Below are 14811 nucleotides of genomic sequence, written 5' to 3'. Positions count from 1 at the left end.
TTGCCTCTGACTTCACAGAACCTTCTTTCTTCTCTATGTACACCTCATAAGGATACATGTTATTAGATTTAAAGGTCATCTAGCTAAGAGTCAGACAGGACTGAGCGATTTCACTTTCACTTTCATGCATTGGAGAAGGAAATGGCAACCCACTCCAGTGTTCTTGCCTGGAGAATCCCAGGGACAGGGGAGCCTGGTTAGCTGCCATCTATGAGGTTGCACAAAGTTGGACACAACTGAAGCGACTTAGCAGCAGCAGAAGCAGCAGCAGCAGTTAATCCAGGATGTTCCCACTCAAGATCCTTTATTTAATTCCATTTATCTTCATAAGCCTTTATTCTGTTTCCAAATACTGTCTCATTCACAAGTAACACAGGTTAGGACTTGAGCTATCTTTTTAGAGGCCATCATTAAACTACCACAAATGGGATGACACTTCCGAGATTTGGTTATAGAGGAACGCGGTTTCCATCATGGATGCTCACTTTTTCTCTCTCTCTTGGATTGCTTGCCCCAGAGAAAGCTAGCTTTAATTTCATGGAAGCAACCCTATTGAGAGAGGCCCTCCATGGTTGAGTCTGGAGGGGCTGCTTCAGCCCCAGCTGAGCTCTGAAATGACTGTAGCTGCAGAGGACCTAGAGCCAGAAGCAGCAGCTAAGCTGTGCCCAGATTTGTAGTCCACAGAAAACTGTGAGATAATACATAAGCACTGTTTTAAGCTGCTAAGTTTTTAAGTGATTTATCATAGAGAGACAGAAAACTAACATGGAGCTCACAAAAACATCTAAGCTAGGGCAGGAATGATGAAGACAAATCACGGAAATGGATTCAATTTTGCATCTAAGAAATATTTACAGAGTATCCATAAAACCAACATTGTGGTGAGTTTTATTTAGAGTGAATTTATATCTGGAATGATAAACGATGACTCAATTCTCAAGAATCTTAGTCTCAGGAAATGATAGATAAAACCACAATGCATGGTACAACTAAGGAATGTTTAATAAGCGGTGTTAAGGTTCATCAATGGCACAAGATCTGGTCTCCGATCCAAAAATCGGGAAAGCCTTCCTGGAGAAGTTGAATTCTTAAATTCTACAAACTTATCTATTTATAACTCCGTAGTAAAAATTTCCCTTTCCTTTCAACAATGCAAAATTTAAGGCACCTAAGTGGTAAGGATAATTTTCCTGTCCATTACGCTAAGACTTCTATAATAAATTTACTTAAGCTCTTAGGGCAGGAACATACATCCACTTTTGAGACTGCTGCTGCTGCAGCTGCTAAGTCGCTTCAGTCATGTCCGACTCTGTGTGACCCCAGAGATGGCAGCCCACCAGGCTCCACCGTCCCTGGGATTCTCCAGGCAAGAACACTGGAGTGGGTTGCCATTTCCTTCTCCAATGCATGAAAGTAAAAAGCGAAAGTGAAGTCACTCAGTCCTTAGCGTCCCCATGGACTGCAGCCTACCAGGCTCCTCTGTCCATGGGATTGCTAGAAACGCTAAATTATACATATAGTAAATATATATACATGTATATATATATATATACACATATATATATGTATATATACAATGGTATGAATCAAATCAGGTCTTTACTTATGTTTTATTTAGTGTAACTTATTTTTACTCTTATTATACTTGTAATTTTAAAGAAACTCACATCACTTTTCATAGTGAATAAATGAATCTTCAATTAATTATGTAAGAAATTGCAATGAAATTTTAAAATGCTGAGTGCCTTAGCAAAGATATGAGCAAAAAACATAAGAGCAAGGCAACACCAAACCTATTACTTTACCCACATGAAAATCCCAGTTTTGCTGTTTCCCCCCATATCTGTTAATGCCAACCTGCCCCTCTTTCCTAAGATAAAAAGCCCTCTCCTTAATCTTCCACCACATTACCACTGCCTTATTTTTCATTTACACTATTTTCACCACAGCTAAAGTTTCACTGAATTCTTTCAAAGACTAGAAACACTTTTTATAATAAGACTTGACGTCTTTGGAAAAATGGTATTAGTTGATAACCTGGTATCTACATCTCAATATAGCTAGTTACCAATCAGTCTTAAATGAGAATAATTCAGTTGTTACTCTGTCATGGTGTATTCCTTTTTTTTTTTTTTTTTTTTTTGCCATGCATGTCTAACAATAAGTGCCTCAAAAGTGAGGATTATATCTTCTTCATCTTTTTTTCTCTACAGTCCCTACCATAGTGCCTGGCAAACAACAAGTGTTTAAACAGATGTTGATGAAAATAAAACAGAAAAGCCTACAAATTGTTCTCCCTCCCTTTGGATTTGCTCTCCATTAGTCTAACACACATATCACTTCCAGATTAATCTTCTTAGAATAAAACACAGATAATCTTATTCCCCTGCAACTGTCCCTCATCATATAATGATGAAATATAAATGCCAAAGTTCAGGAATCCAAGTCACAGAACATATTTCTCATCACTCTGCTATATCTACTCTATTTTCCAATTTTCTGAATATCACCAGCTTTCTCAGTTCTGTATCTATGCACCAATTGACTCTATTTAAATGTTTACCTGTCAAATCCTGCCTCCAATAAAAAGCACAACTCAACTGGTCTCTCATTTGTTCCCAAGCTGAAAGTATCATTATCAGCAATCACCCTTTCCTTTTATTTCTTTTGTGGCACTTAATACATCCTATCTGTGCCTAAAGTACTGGAATATATTTCTTATTTCATCATATTTTATTGAAAATTATAAGAAGAAAGCAACTAGCAACTATTTTTATGTTTTCCTGCCCCTAACTAATGTCCATTATCACCACCATCGTACAATCAATAATGAAATAATCACAGTGCTTGAGCTGAGTGAAATAATGTTTTCAGCAGATATTAATCAAATAAATATATACTTCACTGTCATCTGTAAATATTGTACTTTTAGACAGTGTGAAAGGATTGTGCACATATAATATTCACTTTCCTTCTAGGCTTAGTTGTGTAAGGGACAAACTGGCTGAATACATGTGAGTAAAGGATGCTACTGCTCGCAACCAAAATTTAGAATCTTAACTTAGTTTTTTACATTTTTAATTCAACACAAACTAGGTTTAATTCCCAACACAAACAGTTAGGGAAACTGTTTGAATGGAAAACTCTAAATCAGTGGGTCGACAAATATTTTCAAAAATTACTAATGAAAACTATAACTCATTATCACCTTCTGGAGGTAATTTCAGCAATATGAATAAAAAGCTTTAAAAATATTATAGACTTTGAACCAGTGATGCTAATTTTAGTAACTCTACTTATGCAAAATAAGCACTATTTATATCAATTTATAAAGATATTCTTTGAATAATAAACCCAATCTAAAAACATTTTAAACCATGTATGTTTATATTTAACAGATACAATGGAAAATATGAACATTAATTCATATTCTCAAATAGAACAAAATAGACTTGTTAGAAAAACAATAAAGAAATTCAACAAAAAATACATATACTAATTAGCCCAACATTGTTTAAAGGGAAAAATCAACAAAACAAAAAACAAGTGATATAGAACAAAATAATAAAAGAAGTTATCTTTAGAGAACAGACATTCATGATTTCAATTTTATTTTGCTTTTATGTATTTTACCATTTTGCTCAATAAAACTGTCTTTTTAAATAATGGGTACAAAATAAAGACATCTTTTATACTTTTGAATCATTTTTCAAAATCGTGTTAAGTATAGAAATGAGCGATCACTTATTCTTACCTGGGTAGGTATGTTCAAATATAGTTGAAAGAATACGCAGACACTTGACTTTCAATTATACAGCTGCCATTCAAATTCTCCTTTGGTTTCTTTTCTCTTGTGTATACCAGATGCAATCACATATAACTAAAAATGAAATTAAAATTGGACTCAATAGAGGTAATCAATAATTACATTTATGGGTATTATAATTTAGATATTATAACACTTGCTCTAAAATTCTAATTACATTTCTTGTGAAAGTTCAAGAAAGTTACCCAATAATAGGAAAACCGTGGTAAAGCATGTAATTTTTTTTGAAAAAGCAGAGTAATAGATTGCTAGAAAAGGGCAAAGAGTAACATTGCTAGATAATGAGTTAAATGTTTTAATTCATGGATATGTTACTATTAAAACAGTGATGGTTGCTTGACAGTATACCCCTCTCTCCCTCAGGCTGTATGACAACTCGGCCCAGCTGTCTCCTCCACTTATTAGCTAATGAGCCTAACCAAGCGCATACTCTGTCCCTGATTAAGAAGGTGAAACAAAATTGTAGAAAGCACTAATCTATTTTAACTTTCATTTCACTTCAACTTCCATGGAGAAGCATTTGGGGAGCTTATCCTTCCATTTATTCTCATGCTATAACTAGAAGAGACATAACAGCTCGTTAAGATTTTTACATTTTTATTCCAACAGACGAAAAGGAAAAGTCTTTCCAGATGCAACAGCATAAATTATGCCTTCCCTTAATTCCATTATTTCAAATGGACCTCTGTATTTCTTCTTGCCAAAACAGCAAAACCAGTGCTTGTTTCTGAGGAGGAGGGGAAGCACAAGTGCACAAGCATATCTCATTCTTGTTCAGCCTCCCTCCATAACTCCAATACAGACCACTGGCAAAGCCACACCTGTATTTTTGACTTTTGCAAATTATAGACTAAAGATGGCTCTCAAATACTTTATTTCTGCCTCTTTGTATCTGAGTCATCTTAATATTCTGAAATGATTCTAACTTAGCTAAAATTTTCTTTAGAAGCCTGTTTATCTATTTGTTCACTGTATTCTTTTTCATTTTCTAACATGTTTAGAGATAAAGAAAAAAGGCATCTGAGTTTATGAGGCACCAGAGACAAACTCTGGGGCAATAATTCAAGTAAAAAAGCTTATCTGGAAGATAATAAGGCAGTAGGGTATAGTCAGATCATCAACAGCATCTGGCAGAGAAGGCAACAATTGTAAAATCTGAATTAAAATATGGGCAGGATATATTTTAAGGCCATTTATAGATATTCTATAATTTTAGTGAAAAACCTGTTTATCTACCCAATGATGCTGCTGTTTATTAAATCATTTGCATGATATGTTCTTAGGATTGACTTTTAGGGTATATAAATGATATGATTCATCTTTATCTTTCCTGAAAATATAAAAGCTGCATTATCATGTATCTGTTCAACCTGAACAGGAAATTTCAAACATGGCACAGCTAAACGGTAACCATGAAATTATGTCACGATTTCCAAGTGATTAACCAGGTCATTTGTTTTCTCTTTTGTCTGTCTTGGGGACGGAGAAGAAAAAAAGGAGACAAAACTATTTTTTAGCATAATGGCTATTTCCCTATATATTTTATGTGAATGTTAATCTAATGGTATGAAATTAGAAAGAAATCAGCCAAGGTAACATAAGTAATTTTGTTTAAAAATAAAAAAAACTATTAAAAATCATATTCCAACATTGGAGCAAAGTAAATATTTTCCTTAAAATGGTTAATTCAGCTTATCCCCACAGCTTTTATTTCTATCTCAGATTGACTGAAATCCACTTTAACTGTGGAAAATACTTTCAACCTAGAATATTTTATGTAATGTGACAGAATAAAGAAAAGCATAAAAATATCCACATCAAAAAACAAGAATGAACTTGTGCCTACTTCTTTCTTCTTGCAGGAAAATGACACATACTCTGAAGTGGATCTATTATTCCACTGTCCGATATGATTAGATTTGTTTATATAAAGAGCATCTTAAATATTCTTGCAAAAACTGAGATATGCTTATGAGCTGTCTTTTTTAACACATTTTATTTTAAAATATAAAATCAATTTCCATGTGAATGATTCCTCAAATTATTCTTAAAAACATTACTCTCAATCTTATACTATGTTGCCACCATTTATTACAAAGTATGAAATTTGAAGAGGTACAAAAATTAAATGAAGCCAACCATTTTTATTTATTTTACCAAGTGTTCATTCTTTCCAATAGTGTTAGTTTAAGAAAACCACTATAAACATTGCAATATGACTAGAAGCCTCAACTGGTTGATGCAACATTTGTATCTTTAAATATTCCATACACATCAAAACCACCCTAAACAAACAAGCCAGGCTAAAAGATATTCTTATTTGTCATCAAATGAAATAAAGACTACCATGAAACAGAGACCACCGTTATCATGATCTTAAAACTTTTAAAAATCATTTTACTACTTATTTTTCTTTTTATAACTAGCTCCAAGAATTTAGAAATATTACAAACTAATTTCCAAAATGTTGCAAAAAAAGTTTTCCTGAATATTAATTTCTTATTTATATTACAGGCATCTAAATTCAAAATATGCAAAATTGGATTCTTGGTTCACAATTATCTTTTTTTTCCGTTCATCCTGAGACTTTAATTAAGTAAATACTACAATTCTCATTCTAATTGCTCAGGACAGAAACCATGCATTACTAATCCCTTTTATTTCCCTTACTAGCTACATGCAGTTAAATCAAGAAAAAAACCCAATTATACTCAATACTGATCATTCCGTTTTGTTACTTCTTCAAGTTTACTTCCTTAAGGTCATCAGTACTCAGCTATGATTTCTCTAACAAGTAATACAACCGTATCACCCTCTGGACAAAGTTCAAATGACTTAGCATGCCTTAACATCTTCGTCCAACTGCCTTGACGGTTGTCTTCTCAATGTTTTTTACCCTAATGTTCTAGGCCAAAAGTATAAGATGATTGTCATAAGTGACTTGGGACAATCATTTCCTGTGCATTCTAGTCTTCTCACTGAGGCAGTGACATTCATATAGCCCTAATATACTCCTATGCTCTAGGGAAAGTAAAGTTGGAAAGTTAACTTAGTTCATTAAAAAAAAGTTCATGACAAATAGATTCAAGAGATTAGGTCTCACAGAGTGACTGAAGAACTATGGGCAGAGGTTAATGTCATTGTACAAGAGGCAGTGATCAAAACCATCCCCCAAAAAAGAAATGGAAAGAAGCAAAATGGTTGCCTCAAGAGGTCTTACAAATAGCTGAGAAAAGAAGAGAAGCAAAAGGAAAAGGAGAAACGGAAAGATATACCCATCTGAATGCAGAGTTCCAAAGAATAGCATGAAGAAATAAGAAAGCCTTCCTAAGTAAACAAGGCCAAGAAATATAGGAAAACAACAGAATAGGAAAGACTAGAGATCTCTTCAAGAAAATGAGAGCTACCAAAGGAACATTTCATGCAAAGATGGGCACAAAAAAGGACAGAAACTGTATGGACCTAACAGAAGCAGAAGATATTAAGAAGACATGGGAAGAATACACAGAAAAACTATACAAAAAAGATCTTCATGACCCAGATTAACCATGATGGTGTGATCACCCACCTAGAGCCTGATATCCTGGAGTGGGAAGCCAAGTGGGCCTTAGGAAGCATCACTACCAACAAAGCTAGTGAAGGAGATAGAATTCTAGCTGAGATATTTATAATCGTAAAAGATGAAGCTGTTAAAGTGCTGCATTGAATATGCCAGCAAATTTGAAAAACTCAGCAGTGGCCACAGGACTGGAAAATATGAGTTTTCATTCCAATCCCAAAGAAGGGCAATGTCAAAGAATGTTCAAACACATAATTGCACTCATTTCCCCTGCTAGTGAGTGAGTGAGTGAAAGTTGCTCAGTCGTGTCTGACTGTTTGCAATCCCTTGGACTTGGAATTCTCCAGGCCAGAACACTGGAGTGGGTAGCCGTTCCCTTCTCCAGGGTATCTTCCCAACCCAGGGATCGAACCCAGGTCTCCTGCATTGCAGGTGGATTCTTTACCAGCTGAGCCACCAGGGAAGCCCCATGCTAGTAAGGTTATTTACAAAATCCTTCAAACTAAGTGTCAGCAGTACTTGAACCAAACACTTCCAGATATACAAGCTGGATTTAGAAAAGGCAGAGGAACCAGAGAACAAATTGCCAACATTCATTGGATCTTATAGAAAGCAAGAGAGTTCCAGAAAAACATCTACTTCTGATTCATTGACTATGCTAAACCCTTTGACTGTGTGGATCACAATAAACTGTGGATAATTCTTAAAAAGATGGAAATACCAGACCACCTGACCTGTCTCCTGAGAAACCTACTGTATGCATGTCAAGAAGCAACAGTTAGAACTGGATGTGGAACAATGGACTGGTTCAAAATTGGAAAGGAGTGCATCAAGGCTTTATATTATCACCCTGCTTATTTAACTTATATGCCAAGTATATAAGCTATTTACTTACGTGTGTGTGTGTGTGTGTGTGTGTGTGTGTATGTGTGTGGCATTTCACAAGCTGGTATCAAGATTGCCAGGAGAAATATCAATAACCTCAGATATGCAGATGACACCACCCTTATGGCAGAAAGCAAAGAGGAACTAAGAAGAGACTCTTGATGAAGGTGAAATAGGAGAATGAAAAAGCTGGTATAAAACTCAACATTTGAAAACCGAAGGTCATGGCATCTGGTCCCATCACTTCATGGCAAATAGATGGGAAAACAATGGAAACAGTGACAGACTTTATTTTCTTGGGCTCCAAAATCACTGTAGATAATTACTACAACCATAAAATTAAAAGACACTTGTTCCTTTGAAGAGAAAGTGTGACAAATCTAGCCAGAGTATTAAAAAGCAGAGACATTATTTTGCTGACAAAGGTCCGGAGGTCCTTTACCCTTTTCACAAAGGTCAAAGCTATGGTTTTTCAGTAGTCATGTCATATATGGATGTGAGAGTTTGACCATAAGGAAGGCAGAACACTGAAGAATTGACACCTTTGAATCTTGATTCTGGAGAAGACTCTTGAGAGTCCCTTGGACAACAAGGAAATCAAACCTTGTTGATCCTAAAGGAAATCAACCCTGAATATTCATTGGTAGGGTTGATGCTGAATATCCAGTACTTTGGCTACCTGATGAAAGGAGCTGACTCAGTGGAAAAGACCCTGATGCTGGGAATGATTTGAAGGCAAGAAGAAAGGGGATGACAGAAGACAAAATGGTTGGATGGCATCACCAACTCAATGGACATTCAGTTTGAGCAAGCTCTGGGAGATGGTGAAGGACAGGGAAGCCTCCTGTGCTGCAGCCCATGGGGTCTCAAAGAGTCAGACATGACTGAGAGACTGAATAACAACACAAACAAGTAGGTGTTTGTTGAACAACTACTTAAAGTCCAATTGTATTAATTATTGTTGCTGTTGTAATAGTCACTAGGTCAGGTCCAACTCTTCTGCAGCTCCGTGGACTATAGCCCTCCAGGCTCCTCTGTCCATGGGATTTCCCAGGCAACAATACAAGATTGGGTTGCCATTTACTTCTCCAGGGGATCTTCCCAACCCAGGGATCAAACCCACGTCTTCTGTATCGAAGGCAGATTCTTTACCACTGATCCACCAGGGAAGCCCTGTATTAATCATTAGGGAGAAGAAAATAAGTCTATACCCTCCTTTGAGTCTGTCAAAGCAAGACTACGTTAATTGAAGAAACAAAGAGAAAGTTCAGGAAATTCTTCCTTAAAAAAAGGGAATCTGAACCATCAGTTCAGAAGTTTTCCAATGAACAAATTAGATGGCAGAGGGAACATCGTAAGCAAAAGTACGCGAACAAGAAAAAACATGCCACCTTTAAGGAATGCTAGTGATTAGTGATTTTGAAATAAAATATTTATGAAACTATTTATGAAAAAATTTTACAGTAAGACAAGACTATATCAAGAAGCTTCCTGAATGACATGTCAAAATTTGGGTTTTATCCTAAAGGTAATATGAATATGATAAAACAGGGAAGTGGTGCAAGGTAAAAGACGATGAGGATAGCAAACTATTTCTTAGAAATCTGTGTATATTTGCTAAATGGCAATGCAAAAATAGAAATAGATTCAGGGCATTCATATTTGTAAGATATAAAAGGGGAATGATTCTTGGGATTTAATTCATTTAGGAAGAAAGCTGGAGAAGGAAATGGCACTCCACTCCAGTACTCTTGCCTGGCAAATCCCACGGACGGAGGAGCCTGGTAGGCTGCAGTCCATGGGGTCGCTAGGAGTCAGACATGACTGAGCAACTTCACTTTCACTTTTCACTTTCATGCATTGGAGAAGGAAATGGCAACCCACTCCAGTGTTCTTGCCTGGAGAATCCCAGGGACGGGGGAGCCTGGTGGGCTGCGGTCTATGGGGTTGCACAGAGTTGGACACGACTGAAGCGACTTAGCAGCAGCAGCAGCAGCAGTAGAGTTTATAGATTTAATTAGGCTTAATTTTAAACTGGGCTTCCCTGGTGGCTTAAAGGGTAAAGCATCTGCCTGCAATGTGGGAGACCCGGGTTCAATCCCTGAGTCGGGAAGATCCCCTGGAAAAGGAAATGGCAACCCACTCCAGTACTCTTGCCTGGAGAATCCCATGGATGGAGAAGCACACTAGGACTATTTCTAAAATACTGCAAATGTGAATTTTAGCACCATTTAGAAACAATTTTTCCCAACTATTCTTCATTTTTAGGTATTTTCTCTCCTTTCATTCCTTCTTCCCTCTCTCCTGCCTTCTTTCTTTCTGGATGAAGGAATTTTCCTTCCTTCATCTCGGAAGATGAAAATTATGAGTCACTATTCTTTACTATAGTATTTTAATACATTAAAAAACATATTCAGGTAATTGAAACATTTATAAAACACTTATGATAGGGGCCACTCTTAATTATTAAAAGACCTCATATTACTACCCAAAACTGTAACAGTGTATAAATATATTTCAGTATGTGTATGGAAATAGAACACCTATTCAATAAATGCTCTTATTAAGCATTTTTGTAAATAGTCCCACAATAGAGGCTATTCAAATGAAGGGAATCAAGAAACTGTGGTTGAGTCCTTAATGAATTATTGGACCAGAAAGCATTCATTTACTTGGATTATGTAAAAAGTCATTAGTTTAATTTTTCCAGTCCTGTGGAGTTTACTTTTATTGATGCTAATATCCATGAAATGAATAATGTATTTAAAGAAAAATTTCAGTGAGCTGTGACACAGTGTTCCAATTTCCCACAGTTAAAGCAGAAGGTGGGGAGAGGGGTTTTACTAATCCTTGCCTCCATTGTAAATTGATTGCAATATTACCAGCATTGGATATAATTAAATTAAATTATACAAACACTATTCAATAAAATCTGCAATACCTTCTACAGCGATAAAATTCAACACAAAAATAAATGTATAAATGTATGTACTGTTAACCAAATAATTATTTTGCAAGTGAGAAAGTCTCAGAAATGCTATGATCACAAGTATTTTGTAAGATGATTGGTTATGTACCCAGGCCTTTTTTCAGCAATGAAACATTTTCAGTATCGAGGTTTTTAATTCTTTATGTTGTTCTACTACCAAATATTAGTATACCATTTTAAACTCCTGCTTTTTTGCTCAATGGGACATATATAATGGTACACATTTAATTTAATGTGGTACACTATAACAGTACACTCTTCATTTAATTAGTATATACATACATTGTGTTTTGCTGCCGTCATCACCACCTGTCACCAAAAAAAAAAAAAGGCAAAACAAGGCAGAGACTCATGATAGTGCCCTGGGTTTCCCTTGCAGACCTACACTTCTTTCCTACTTACTGGTAGGTATGTTTGCCTGGGGTTATTCTAGGTCCAGGACTGGCCAATGAATGCACCATAACCCTAGTCATAATTATTCTTGTTCAGGAATGGAAAGTTTGACTAAGTGACAACAAAGAAAATCAAATCAACTCTTTTCTAAAACTATTTAGAAAGAAGCAATCTCTAGTCACTTGAGTTGACTAACTGGGGGATTGAAAGCCTGGTGATTCTGTCCTATTTAAGGTGACATTGCCTTAAAATGTATCCAACTAAATGGAAAACAAACTATGAGAGTGCCTAGATTCAGCTATGTCTGAAACATCATTACAGAACTTTCAATTATGATAGCCTATATATACTTTGCTAAGCTTAACTGAGTTTTAATTGATTTTCTGTCATGTACAACCAAATTATCACTCTCAAATATGTTATTTACTAATGTGTCAAAATATTTTATTAAATTTGCATGTGACCTTCCCAAAATTGAGCTGCTGCTACTGCTGCTGCTAAGTCGCTTCAGTTGTGTCCAACTCTGTGCAACCCCTGAGATGGCAGCCAACCAGGCTCCCCCGTCCCTGGGATTCTCCAGGCAAGAACACTGGAGTGGGTTGCCATTTCCTTCTCCAATGCATGAAAGTGGAAAGTGAAAGTGAAGTTGTTCAGTCGTGTCCGACTCTGAGCGACCCCATAGACTGCAGCCTACCAGGCTCCTCTGCCCATGGGATTTTCCAGGCAAGAGTACGGGAGTGGGGTGCCATTGCCTTCTCCGAAAATTGAGCTAACAGTATAAAATAATTGATGTATTAAAAACAATAAAAATTTTCTACAAAATTGTTACTCAGCAACTTTCCTGGTGTTCTGAAGGCATCTGTCATTGAAGCTGAAAAGGGACATACTGTGCCTTCAGTAGATTTTCAGAATTAGCAGGGCAAAATTTATATGCTGTAAAACGTTCGGTTTTCTTAGGAAATCATATAATATAGTCTTTCATTAAATTTAGATTGGAGTATTACATTAATCACATCTTTACTTGAAGTATAATCTGATTGGTTTAAACAATTACAAATAAACAGATTCAGGATAGATATGAACAATAAATCTGATGTGCAATAAGAAATGTGGAGCTTTACTAATTAAAAAATTACACAAGATGAATAATATCTCTTCCTGATGAATTAATATTATGGCTTACATGAAAGCAAATAAAAAAACTGATTGGCAGCTAAAGAGAATTATTCCAACCTGATTATACTCTAAAAAGGTCCTTTCTTTTTTCTTTGATGCTTTTCAGAAAGACAATAGCTAAGTAAATCTTCGGTGCCTTACTAAGTGGTCATAGAAGTTCCTAAAGCAATTACCTGCTTTGACACCTGGTACTTTCAGAGATTTTCACTGTCTGATAAGGATTTGATATCTACTAAGTGGTATCTGAATGACCTATTTAAAAAAAAAAAAGACTTGAACTACTGGTGTTTGTAGAACTGGAAAAATAAACTTTATTTTTTATAAAACACCTAAGGATATATAAGATACCTGGGTACTGTGAAATGAAATTTCACAATTTCATTTTTAAGACTGGGTGTACAAAGTATCATCAGACACCAAAATCTTCTCCCAAATATCAGCTGTGAAGAAATAAAATTTTCAGTTACTAAAGTTCACTTCTCTTCGTTATATGTTAAGAAAAAAAGTTTTTTTAAGAAAATGTTATGGCCATTTTCCTTTCTGTTAAATGGATTTAAATATATTAAACTATCTAAATATTCATGAGTTTGAGAAAACTCCCCAGAGTTACCTGATTCTTCTCCAAAATTTTCTCTCCACTTACCCCCTCTCTTTAGATCTTAGCCCCATCTCAAATAGAATTCAACAAACTATAATTACCAAAGAAAGTGGTCATGGATTATAAATATGCATTTGAATAAGTCCTTCCCCTGACTCCTATAAAATAAATATATAAAACACAATAAAAAAGCATTACATTTATCCAAACTATAAACATCTTTCTCTTCAGCCTTCTCTGTTACAAAGAGAGATGTATGTACCTTGACAAAAAAATCAAAAAATATCTCTATTTCAGTTATTCTTTGGTTACTCACAGTTTCCTATCTGTGAGCAAAGGAGATTGCAATCATCTCACCTGAGCCAAATTTCCCAAGATACAAGGTCCCAAAACCCAATGATATGATTTAGCATAGATATATTTATGCAAGTATTTTCTTGGTTCACAGATTTGCCAGAATAGTAAAAGGTGTGGAAATGTCAACATAATTAGGTCGAATCTAATTTTACTTGACAATTACATATTCTGTAGGTAACTTAAGAATCTGCCTGCAATGCAGGAGACCCGGATTTGATCCCTAGGTCGGGAAAAATCCCCTGGAGAAGGGAATAGCTATTCATTCCAATATTCTTGCCTGGAGAATTGCCTGGACAGAGGAGCCTGGTGGGCTACAGTCCATAGGGTCACAAAGAGTCAGACAGGACTGAGCAACTAACACTTTCACTTTCACATTAGGCCAAAGTAACTTACAGAGCAGTCGCAACAAAATGCCTGTGACACCTATTCTCCTCTCTTCTAGAGTATTTTCAAAGAAGTTATGTATAAAACTGTAAAGCACTATACAAACAGGAGATCATACTACTAAGCCAGGAAAAGATGCATTCAGGAGCATTTATGATGCGCTGAAAAGGTAAAATTTACAACCAAATTTCCCTTTTCTAACAAATGATGTCAGAGTCCATACATGCATGGAAACTTTTGCAAAGACATGTCATTAGAATTCAACACTGAGCCATAGAAAATAGAAAATCATGTAATAATATCTATGTCAAAGTGCTGTACTCAATATGCCAGGAAATTTGGAAAACTCAGCAGTGGCCACAGGACTGGAAAAGGTCAATGTTCATTCCAATCCCAAAGAAAGGCAATGCCAAAGAATGCTCAAACTACTGCACAATTGCACTCATCTCACACGCTAGTAAAGTAATGCTCAAAATTCTCCAAGCCAGGCTTCAGCAATACGTCAACCGTGAACTTCCACAGGTTCAAGCTGGTTTTAGAAAAGGCAGAGAAACCAAAGATCAAATTGCCAATATCCGCTGGATCACTGAAAAATCAAGAGAGTTCCAGAAAAACATATATTTCTTCTGTATTGACTATGTCAA

The 14811-nt window shown here is 35.8% G+C and overlaps 1 protein-coding gene across 7 annotated transcripts in view; it reads right to left on the bottom strand.

Annotated features, from left to right (window-relative positions):
* Positions 1-14811, bottom strand: part of GULP1 (GULP PTB domain containing engulfment adaptor 1) — a 330379-nt gene that overhangs the window by 197789 nt on the left and 117779 nt on the right. For 6 of the 7 annotated variants that reach the window (XM_086371504.1, XM_086371455.1, XM_086371463.1 and 3 more), the window contains one exon: positions 3755-3880. The exons of the other annotated variant lie outside the window; for it this stretch is intronic. The gene's annotated coding sequence lies outside the window, so the exon portion shown is untranslated. The remainder of the gene's footprint in view (positions 1-3754; positions 3881-14811) is intronic. 7 annotated transcript variants of the gene reach the window in all.

This window comes from Bos grunniens, chromosome 2 (genome assembly GCF_055505025.1).
Source record: "Bos grunniens cultivar Pamir isolate PY7600 chromosome 2, Bosgru_T2T1.0, whole genome shotgun sequence".
NCBI classification, from domain to species: domain Eukaryota; kingdom Metazoa; phylum Chordata; class Mammalia; order Artiodactyla; family Bovidae; genus Bos; species Bos grunniens.
This window is presented reverse-complemented; position numbering and strand designations above follow the sequence as displayed.